Here is a 12,396-nt window from a genome sequence, read left to right as displayed (position 1 = left end):
AATCGTAGGGCTTGTAACATCTCAGAAACAAGAGCTTGGAAGAGACCTACAGCCTCCTGCTTAATGGCATAGGTCAGCCTCTAGGTTAGGGCAGATTACTTTATGTTCGTCACTCCAGATCTCAGGCACTGTCCCCTGAAGTATAAAAGACAGCTTACGTGCTCTAACTGCTGGTCTGCCCATTTCTGTGATCCTCTCTTGTCTGGTGAGATGTCAGGTCACTTCAAAGCCTTAACCATTTTCACAGATAGCAATTATTTCCAGGCTTCAGCCACTGCTTTATTTTTTCAGTGAAGGCAAAAATAAGTATTTGCAATCCCAAATTAAAATTTCATAAGAACCATGGGAATTTTACCAGCTCATCCTGAGGTTAGCTCTCTAAATAAACTTAGCTGCATTTAGTCATGCCCCAGTGTACGACTACACTGCACGGCAGTTGCTGGTCTTCCTAAATCACATCAGTACCAATTGCCTGACTCCTTCACTGATGCTACAAGCACTTCAACAGGTAAACTTGGCATCAGCTATAAAACTCAAATTATTTGGGTTGGGATTATCCAAGGACTTCAGGGGGGTCCACTAGCACAGGCCACAGACTGTGCACTGTGTTCACTATGTAGAGAAAACTAATGCCCTGAAATGGAACAATGAGTTGTGTAGTTTTCAGTAACCAATATTATGCTAAAGAAGACCCTTTAACAAACAAACAAAGAAAGAAAAGGTGTAGAAATGAAGTTACAGAGGTCTCTACCCATCCTTTTCCCTTTCGGGTGACAGTTCAAGCTCCATACCAGGAAGCAGACGTATGCCCAGCGCTAACTTTGCTCTGCGATGCTAATTAAGCACTGTCTCTGGAAGAGGTGCTGTCCTTGGGGAGTGGCTGTTAGCCTAAGGTCATATCTGCACATCTCTGGTATTTGTCTCTGTGTCACTTTTATTTAAAGAATATGGAAATAAATGCCAACATCCTGGTTAACATTTCCTCTATCTCTGCTAAGCAGTTTCTTCTTTTTAAGACCGAATTTGTGAGGTTTCTGACTGCTACATTTACCACACTAACGTGCTACTCTACAGTATTTAACACCATGCTTTGTTGAAAGTTTTGGATGTCCAACACACAACATCCATGAGGTCTGAGAACTAAGAGATTAAGTGGGCAGCACTCCCTAGCACGTAGGTAATCCCACCGTTTCTTATGAAGTTAACTGAATATGAGTTTGCCTTTTCTAGCACAGTCCTTTCTCCCACACCACATCACAGATAGTGGTAATTCATTTCCAGAAACTAATCCTGCTTTTCTCACAGTAGAAACACTGCTACCATCTACATTGTTTTTTATTAAATTCCCTTCTCCATAGATAACAGTGGGACCTGCACTTAAAATATAAATGTCCATAAACATGGTTTTTAAGTATTTAGGCTCTGTATTTAAGAATGTTTTACTGCAGACTCACTAGGCAAGGCAGGATCTGTTTGGGGTTTTTTGGTGATATCCAGCTGCTCCTCTCCATATATATGCAGTATTTATAAGTCCTGTTTTTTACTGGGATAAGTTACATCCTACTGACAGCCTATTGTCCTTGCTACTTGTCAATGGACTCTGGTAATTTCTCCATTCTCTCTCTTTCTGTACCCGAGGCAAGTTTAGCTGAGGACTGTGCTAGATGGCTCATAAAAATTCCATTACAGCACCTCCCAAGGTGAAGGAGTCTTGGTGGGGCATTTGTCATACAGACTGCCTGAAGACCAGAGACTGTGTCTATGGAGACAAAAAGTGCCCCCAGTGAGAAAACGGATGAATCAAAATTCTTGCCCTGACCTTTTCTTGCCATGCAAGCAAACACCAGCCAGACTGATCCAAAGGATAATCAGGTGGGAGCAGCACGAGCAGCAGGAGGAGCAAGGGGCGGCTGTACTGGTGCTCTGCAACAGCCTGACAAAGGAGAGGAATTCATCCAGATTAGTTTTCTCATTAATTTCCTTTGTAATTCAAGTCAATGGGAGGCACTCTATAGCTATCAGAAAGAGATCTTGATTTAATATATTTAAGAATAGGGAAAGGAAGCAGAAAGTCAAGGAGTGAGAACACTCAGGTAGATTGAGTGCTCGCAATTTATCTATGCCATCCGAACTGTGAGTTTGCTTATGCGAAGTATAGCCACCCATGAAGGGCTCAGCTCATGAAGAACACCTTGCATCAGGGCTCCAGATTCCAGTATAACACAGTCAGTCTCAGGGAACCTGATTTCTTCCTTGCTTAGAGCAACATGAACAGAAGCCTAACCTTGCCCAAAGACTGATATACCTTTCAAGCTTTCCTTCCCAGTTGCCTGTTCTTCCTGAGGAACCAGAAAGTGCTGAAAAAATAAGGTAAATAAATTCAGAATTTAGAGCTGGAGGTGGCTGATTAATGTTACATTCTCAACCTCTGCTGACATTCTGGAGAAAAAACCACCAAACCATCCTAGAAGTGCAAAGGCTGCATTGAGGTTTTGTTGTTTTCTGGGCCATTTTCTCCTCAATCTATGAATGTAGATCTCATCAAAATCAGTGGAGCTATATTCATCTTACAACACTCAGAAGAAAGCCCTTCCAATCCCTCACAGTTTTGACAGTATTAAAAATGTAAATTCTAAATTTTTAATTATTTTCTGCTTCCATTCATTTCCAACCTCATAACCTGTGACAGCTACTTCTGTTGCAAGACATGCCCAGGCTGCTGAGGGAACACTTCCAGCATATGTTTATGTTAGCCTTTTGCTCTCCTCCAATTCGTTATCAAATCTATAATACAGAAAGAGGTTTGAAATTTGACCCCATTTCTTTAACATTTTACCCCCCAGGGGAAGATCTGACTAAGAGGATGGACACCTGAGAAGTTGGTAAATCAAGCTACACCAATTTCAGAATGATGTCCCAAACATGTATGACTCAGCCCTGCAAAGGCAGCATATACCCATCCAGCAGTGATTTTTTTTCCCCAAAAGCATGACAAGCAATTTTATCGGGATTTCAGATCTCTACATTTTAACCTGCTCGTTTTTGCACAGCTACTGCAGCATGACTTGTTTATGCCTCAGGCTCAGCCCCGTTAGTCATAACTCCACCGTGTGGGTACTGGACTCAATGCAAAAAAAAGTTACTTCTGTGGTGAGAGTTAAGAACCCAAGACCTCCCCAGCTGAAGGGTAAGTTGCCTCTTCCTTTCTTACTCCAGTTTAGTGCTGTTGAGACAGAGCTGTAAGTTCTGCTGTGGAAGAGAGATTTATAACACATGGCACAAAATCAGTTGTTACTCTGTCCAATTACATATTTTTTGAGATTGATCTACTCCCCACTGAAGTCAGTGGGTGGTTTTCCACCAAATTCAATAGCTTTTGGATTGAGCCAAAATGAAGGAATGAAGCACCAGGGCACTACAGCTCGTATAAAGAGCAGGACAGTACATTAAGTACATGTGTTTTTTTCATCACAATTGGTGTTTCAGGCTGTTAAACTACTGCCTCTCCCCATATCATAACAAAAGATATCTGGGCCTGGAAAAGATAAATTATTTCAGTGTTTTTTCTTCTATTGATTTTTTTTTTTTCTTACATGTATCCAAATAGTACATGCCAAAATGTGACTCAATTCCTATGTTTATGTAAATTCATAGGTCTGTTCTGAAAAAAAAAAGTCCTTAGTACTTTTCAAAAATAATCACCTAGCTTTTCCAAAGTATGTAGATACTTACAGTAAGTATTGTTACATTCTTGTAGGAAATTACATGCCAGCACATAGGCATATATTCAAACCCAGGCAAACATCATATGAATTTGTCTTGATGGTAGTTCATATGTCTTAATATCTGTTAACATTAGTCATCTGAACGTTTAAGTTTTATTAAATGCACAAACTATGTGGCACTCCACCCTTGTTGCAACATTAATTCACAGTGTCCAGCATTTTTTGTGGTTTAAGGACATAGTGTCTATCAGGCCAGTGGTCTGTAATAAAAAGTATTTGCATAGTGGGAAAAAATAAAGAAGGGAAAAAGAAAAAGAATTGTAAGATTTTGCAAACTCTGAGGTAACTTAGTCAATGCGTAGATATTTTTTGAATTTAATTAAATTTACTGAAACAAAGTCAAGCCCTGAAAAGTTAGAAACTAATCACTCTAAGGTCACCCTTTCAATCTAAATGCACCCTTGCTGCATATGTATTTCATAGTAAAGCTTTACATATTTGATCAAGTAACACCCTTTTTTAATACAACTTCCTTCCATTAGGAGGATGGATGGTGCTCCAGGGATGAGAGCGAGCTGTGCAGTGATGGCTGTAAAAAGAGGAGGTGATACCAGACTGGGTTGCTCCAGCTAAATAAAGTAGACATTGAATAGCTGCAGGTCAGTGCTGATGGTAAGAAGGAGCCAGAGAGTGGGGAAAGACCCTATTTGACGCCTGCTGAAATCTTTCATTGAGAGAGGAATCAAGATCCTACATGACAGCGTGCACAAAAAAGAGATAATTTTTGAATTTTCGGTTTGGATGGTTTTAGAGAATTAAGTGTCCATGAGATCACAGAGGAAAAAAACTTAATTCCCTAGTTACCTCCCCCACTTCCACCCTGGGATTATCCATACTGCATGCAGGCTAGTTTGCTGGTGGATTTTTTTTTTTTTAAAACTAGCTCTTCCCAAAGCAAAATCTTGGTGTAGTTTATCAAGGGACTGCAGCTTATATGAGTTATGGATAATATTTCATTCAGGTTTCCCACGTCCTCTCCAGTTTTATTTTCCACTGCTGTTCCCATGGACACTGTGCTCTCTAGTACCCACTCAAGCCACTATAATATCTTTCAAGACATGCAACAAACATGGCATGGGAACTCTAGCTATATATTTGCATACAGAGACCAGAGGATACTTCAAACGTCTTGTCCTGTGGATGTGTTCAGTCCACTGTAGATGGGACTAGCTCTGAGCAATGTGAATTTGAACCATTTTGCACGACTCGGTCTAGGGGTGGAGATGAGTCCTTGCAACAGAGGCCTTCAACAAGATGTACAAGACCTGGAGTAGAATGGAGACTTAAAGAAATTGAATTAATCTGAGTATATTATACAGAAAGCATCAGCAGGCTTTAATAGCAAATTCTGTGCAACAGGCAAGAAGGGACAGCAGGAGGCAGCAGGGTCTCTCTACCCCCAACATACGTTGATTTAACCATTCACTCAAACGAAAGGGGCTAAAATGTCATGAGTACCTCTGAAATAAGGAAGAACTTACCGTGTACCATCAGCATAAAAATATCCTCTGCCGCAGAGCAAGTAGAAAGAAATTCACATAATTGGAAAAATTGTAGAGGGAAGAGAGAGGAAAACTAAGATGCATCTCTGTGGAGCTGGCGCTGGGCCTCCCAAGCCTTTAGTTTGTTATGAGTAGCTGCGATATATTCTGCCTCATTTCACATCTCGAGGAAATTACAAATCCTTACAAACCCCACAACAGTCATGCAGCATCAAATATTGAAAATCTAAGAAATCTTGATGCTTTCTGGGATATTTCCAGATCCCACTTAATGCTTGACTCATGATGGCAATTATCCTCTCCATGCTAGGGGTACAGTAACTAATTAAGTGGGCTCATGAAAGCACATTCAGAATCTGGAAGGAAAGCATAACTGATGTGATTATATTCCTGACATATTCCTCGGTCCAAAGCAAGCTTAAAACTGTTTAAGTCCAGGGTTCAAATGAATAGAAATCAAGTGCCAGGGATTGGAAGTACTGCAGTTTAATGTACCATTTACTTTAAAAGATATTGTTCTTCAGAGGAGTCATTCTTTATATTTTATGATGTTTGGAGGCAGAGCTGTCTAATGACCGCAACTAAAAGCTGTCTGGGTTATAAGTACAAGGGAACTACTTCATTATGAGGGAAGACTGATGGCTACCTCGATTTGTAGTCTGCCAAGTTAAAATAAGGGCAAGGTACTGGACCTCCTGGAAACCAAGTAAACTGCATATCCTGAGCAGACCCAAAGGACAACACAAGCAACAGCCGTGCTTGCACCTTCTCTTCAATTCTGCGTTCCCAAGAAAGAGGATATCAAAGCTCCTGTGCTCCTGATAGTGATTCAGCTGCTTTGGTATCACACCTTTATGTCCTTCCTACAGTTTTTTTTTCTTACGATCTACTAAAGAGAATTAAAAGAAAGAAGGCAAAAGAAAGAACAAAAAAGAAAGACGAAAAGAGGGAAAAAGAGGAAAAAAGAAAAAAGAAAATAAAGAAAAAAGAAAAGAGGAAAAAGAAAAAAGAAAGAAGAAAAAAGAAAAAAAGAAAAAAGAAAAAAGAAAAAAAAAAAAAAAAAAAAAGAGTCCAAACTTTCCTAGAGAAAATATTAAAACAAACCCAATGTATTTGTACTGACATTGAACCAGGGAGTTGTGGACCAGAATTTGCTGAGTAAGGAGCTGTGTAGAAACGACCTAAAGGTCTTCAGGCTTTTCCGACATCTATGTCGGAGAGAATCACTCAGTCACACTTCACCCTACTGAACTTCTTTGGAGGTGGTGTTGCAAAGAATGCACTTTTTGCATTGTGAGGAGAAGAGAGAAACTCCCTACTCCATCCTGGATAATTAATGGTCAAAGCCCTCCTTCTTCCCAAAGGCATTTGCTGACATTTCTTTGCTGATATATAAATGGGTATTTAAGAAAGAGGGAGAGAGTCTCATGTGGTATAAATACATACATAGCACACAAACTTCATATACTGTGTGCATATGTGCGTGAGTGACTGCGCCAAAATTTATAGCTCTTTAGAGCTTTCTGATGGTTTTTTTTCCTTTCACTTTAGACCTTTTTTTATTGTTTATATTTAATCAGATAAAGGCAGAAGACTATTTTGTATCTCCTCAGCACAAAACACAGACTAGGACATCAGTAGTATTTGACAAGGTGCTATGCCTCCCCCACCTCCACACCCCCCCACTTTTGCACACACATGTACTGGCACACGTTCGAAATGTAGTAACTTACATTTAAAAAATGGAAGAACACTACAACTCATCTGAGTCCTTTCAGAAGCAGAAATAGTTCTCTTTGAGCGTTCAGATCACAGGATCACGCTGTCACATGCAGTTTATGTGGCTGATTATACCCAGACGACTTCACAGCCTTTTGCCAAAGACCTTAAGCTTTTTCAATGCTACTATTAAAGTTTTCCCTCGGCAGTTAGGCTTCAAACACTTAAGAGTTTGAAGTGCTTTCATTACAGATCTCTGACACTACATTTTCCACTCTGATGCATGCTTCTGAGAGCAAAAAATATATAAATAAATAAAGCCCACATGTGACAACATGTCTTGAGAGACACAATACTATAAAAATATGTTTTAACTACTTATGTTAATTGATTTTTAGCCAATCCTTAAACATGTCTGCAGTTGTTACTGTCTTCTCCCTGAAATTATAGCCCTCTCTCTGGCTCAGCTATTTAGTCTTTCAGAAGTTTGACACCAATTTCTCAGTGCAATTATTTTGTTCCATTGCACTCTGCTGTAAATTACTTAAATTCTAAAGCACGGAGGCATGTTTACCTGCTCGAAATGCTACACGGGCTGAAAATATACGATGTTTTTCTTTTCAATAGAACTATCAGCTTTAGGGAAAGAGTAAGCCATTCCTTCTATGTCTCCTCTTAAAGGTATAATGCTTCTTTTTATTAATTTTGTACTGTATGTTATTGTCTTTTGTTTTAACTAAGCATTTTTTAAGTATAATTAAATGCACCATAAGACAATGGTATTGCAGAATCACACTCAGAAACAGATGAGTTTGCCTCTTGTAACAGAATAAGAATGTATTTTAAAGTAAAGAAGGAGTTGCTTACTATTATGGTCTTTAGTGCAAGTTTCATTTATTTTACATAAAAGAAAATATCAGTCTTCTGAAGTCAAGGGGCAATGATTTTAATCTATGACTTTTGGTAATGGAGGCTGAGCTATTCAGAGATATCTAGGGTATTTAGCTACAAAACTGCAATTAAATTAATGGGAAATGCATGGCTAACAACCATGCACTGCTTGGTGTTCAGTCATAGCATCTGCCGTAGGATCCTAAAGAACTGGAAAAGCTGCTGTCAGCTTTGAAACTGGCTGGATTGCTTAGCCTGCCCACTTACCTCAAGGCTTGCTGGGCAAAGGGTAAACCTTGGCATAATTGTTGTGTTGTCCATTTGGCAATAAAGTGTGTAAATCATTTTGTGTTAGTACAAAGGCTTTGTGCTTATAAAACTTGCCTGTCACTACAACTGTAGAATCGATGTAGCAGCAGGTGGAGGACAGTCACTGTCTTACTGTCCTGAATTTAAGAAGTAATATTCAAACAGGAATAACAGAAAAAAATAGGAAAAAATTGCTGAAGAGAGCCCTGACTCAGTGGGCTGTAACACAGAAAATTAAGTCTGATAACTGCAGAGCAGGAGCATCTCCAAAAGCTCTGTCCTTTCTTCTGTCCATGTTATCTTACACTTGAACATTTCGTCTTTGTCCTGTTTGCAAGCAGATAATCTAGTGCAAGCAGGTTAGACACTGCCCTCATATCTCAGTTATTGTTGTAAGCCTCAAAGCGAGCCCAAAAGGAAAACAGAAGGGAGTTAGAAAACTTCCAGACAAAATAATAATATTCTATCAAATTTGTCTAGATAATTTCAAATATTACAGCACTGACCGCTTCGCTGCTGGAACATGCTCACACACAATGGACACTGATGCACCAGGGCCAGGGTTTCACTCACACTCACTGAGGTTCTTCTTATTTTTGGTGTAAGCCAGTTCCCAAGAGACATGTCAGAAACACTTCCACCCCACAGAAATCAGGGGGAGGTGGTCAAGGGCGCCAAGCAAGAGGTCGTAGGGAGGAATTAGTATGAATTCTTTTGTTTCCCTGTGGGTTGGTGCAACCAAGCAGTGCCCCAAGGAATATTGCTGCAATCGATTCAATGAATGACTTAATGCCAGAAGTTTTTTCTGTTGTTATTCATAAGCTAGAAGGCAATGTAAATACAATTTTCCTTGTGACGAAAATGGAATATTTTAGGGAAGGGTAGATGATGTTTCAGAGCCCTTTTACCTTAAAAAAGGAAAGCTAGACCTGAAGTGCTATTAATGTGAAACGCCTTTAAAATCCAGTGGATAAAGGAATTTAAAACCTGATTGCAGTAGACTTAAGAAAATGCAAACCACTGCTTTTCTGGAGATGAATGTTTATTGGGAACTACATAGCTCCCTCCGCACCACGCAGCTGTTTATGGTCTTACCACACCAGAAGGGTGAGAGGGAACTGCTGAAGCTCCAGCGGCTGCAGAGAGACCCTGAAAATCTGCGAAGCCCAGGGAACCACGGGGAACCAGGCACCTCGCTAGTGCCACGGTTCCTCAGATCAGCTGAGAAAAAAAAAAAGACAGGCTGAGGAATCAGCCAGAACACTCTGGAAAGAGAGAACTGGGGCAGGAACTAATGGTTAAACTTTATTCAATAAACGGAACAAAAAGAGCTACTACTGGGAGCAACAGAGCTACTAAACCCAATCTTTCTAATTGCCTTCGTGGAGCAAACACTTCCTTAGCTGGGATCGTGTTGGACACTTGCAAAAGTGTTGCCGTTTCTGATCCTTAGTTTCAAGAACCTGGAAATACGTATCTATCAGCTGGTCACACAATTCATACAATCTCCTAAATAAAGATTTTAAATGTCACAGTGAAGAAAATTAATAGAGAGTTTCTGTTAAAACAACAACCACAAAAAAAGAAATTATTGATGGTAAGCTATTTTCTGTGACTTATTGCCCATCTTTGTGTAGCTAAGTGCAGGACCAAGTTATTTTCATGGATAAAGTTGTTCTATACAAACATTCCGTTTCATGGCTCCATATTTTGTACATAAAATGAACATTTTTTAAACAAGCGTAAGCCTATAATTTCACATAGATTCATGCTTTATAGTAAGAAAGAACCTTTCGTTTTAAAAATATTAGAAAATAGAAAATGTAGTGTTCTTAATCTGTACCTCACTGCCAAGTTTTCTTTCCCTCCTGAGTAGGAAAGTTCATTTATTCAGTGATCATGAAATGTAAAAAATGTTTTCTTTTAAGTCTTCAGGATTTTATCTGCCTCTTTAAACCACACACCCTGCCGTCATTGTCAAAGGGTCAAAACAAAGAGATTTTCAAATTGCAGGAGCAGGTACCGAGGGAAAATGTAAATCTTTCATAATCCAAAAATCTCTCTCTTTTTTTAATACACTGTGGACCAAATAGATAAAGTCAACATTTTTTCATAAGTTCTCAGACCACCCACCAGCATCAGTAAAGATATAGCCATACATATATGCATGTGTACTTGAAGTTATAGAGTATGAAACAGAACTGTTTGGAGAAGTATTTTTGTTACTTTTATAGAATGAAAAATAAAGTCAACAAAAAGATTTGCACAAAGCAAAGAAGAATCAATTCTGGGTTCCTTTATAGCCACCAGGCAATTGTGCAAATATACTTTTAAAATTGCATATGATTCCATCTCTTTGCTACAACAACTCAAGTGCCCAAATTAGACACAAACAAAACTTGAAGGTGGTGACTCATTTTGTCTGTATACATACCCTGTTCACCTGAAACCTTTCACGTCTTCTTTTCCTACTTTTTTTTCCACATTCCATTTACCTGTCTTGTGATCTTTCAGCGCCCAACTCTGACTATCTTCCCAGAAAAGAGCTGCCAGAAGATCCTTCCAAGGCAGCGTTCTCCCTTCCAGTTTCACCATAGGAAGCAATTTGCCATTACTTGCGTTGTCACCATAAAGGCAAATAAAGATGTTCTCTTTTATAATAGGAAGATACTGAAAGCTAAGCTTATTCAGGTCCTTTGAGCAAGAATTCTCCATTGCAGTAGACTGATCTTCAGCTCCAGTCTCCAGTTCTCTCTTTGGTGAACACATATCAGGCTCTAGGATCTTGAAAAAAATTGATCAATAAGAAAGAGGGTTATGTCAGGTAACTCACACCTATGGTTACTCTTTAGAAAGGAATCGCTCTTAATGAGTGTCAAAAGACAGAGCTGGACTGAGATTTTTATAAGAAGTGAGGCAGAACACCGCGCTAAGAAACAAATGTGAATATTCTTCTTCTTTCTAATGCTTCCTGCCAGGTAGATTTGTGTATTTGTCTTCCACCTCTTCCTGAACTGGCTTTGCAAAGAGACTTCAACAAGTAGTTGAAGGGGAGAGGGAGGAAGTAAAAAAACCTTCCCGTAAAGAATAGTAGGGGAAAACACCTCCCACCTATGAGCTCCACTTGGTGCACAGTAACAGAAGGCTGATGAGGACAGCTAGTTTGGGATCTCCCATTTTTTTCCTGCTGTGAATCTAAACAATGCTATGTTGTACTCATGGTGGTTTTGCATGGAAGGTAAGATTCTTCTCGCCTAGCTCTAGGCCATCTGAAACACAGGTCTCTCGCCTGAGCTAATGCTTGAGGGTTGTATTACGGATCGTAGTAAGAAAGAGGTCCCTCCGATGAGTAAGTCAGATACTTCTCTTAGGGCAGGATGGAGAGTCCTCCAGACATGCCCATCTTCCTCCACTGACTCCAGCAGGAGCTTAGGTGATTTGTTCAGACCAGATGACTAACCTTCATGTGGCTAACGTCAGGCCAGCCTCAGCTTGCAGGATAGTAACCCGGATAAGGAATGGCAGAGCAGAATCAACTTCACCCCTTCTTCCCACACTACCCTGCTTTCTTTGTACTCCTTCTGAGGGGCGAGTGCCTTCTGCATGTTCTGGGAATCAGGGCGTTCTTCAGTGAGGAAGAGAGATGCACTCTGCCTCCTTTGTTCAATCAAAGGGCCATAAAGTTCCAGCACTAACTTTCCACAGTTAACTTTTAAGGCACAGGCTGCAGAAAGAGAAATGATCATCAGACAGTTCTGCAGGACAGACCAACTCGGCATTAAGTGCTCAGTTCACAACACAGAAAAGGGTCAAATTGCGTGAGGAGAATTTTCTTTTTGAATTAAATAGCTGGTTGTAAACTCACATGCCACTCTCACAACCTAGACTATTGTGGCAGCCATGCCCAAGTGAAATGGAAGCTATAGGAATCTTTATTCTTATTCTATTAACAGCTTTTAGGGGGAAAAAAAAAAAAAAAGATGGTTTCCAGGATAGTTCTGTGTGAAGACTGACTGTCCTTGCTATAGGTTCTTAGCTCCATCCAAATAACCTTATGAGACAGCACATAAAAGCCAATGAAAATAAAGTTTGGAGCATTCAAACTATCCTAAATTTAGATGTCTGGTATTTTATGTCACAACTAGTTATCCTATCCTTATTTTAGTCCTCCACCCATATCAGTTCTATTT

The sequence above is a fragment of the Accipiter gentilis genome, chromosome 15, assembly GCF_929443795.1.
Source record: "Accipiter gentilis chromosome 15, bAccGen1.1, whole genome shotgun sequence".
Lineage (NCBI taxonomy): Eukaryota > Metazoa > Chordata > Aves > Accipitriformes > Accipitridae > Astur > Astur gentilis.
Note: the sequence above shows the minus strand (reverse complement) of the source record.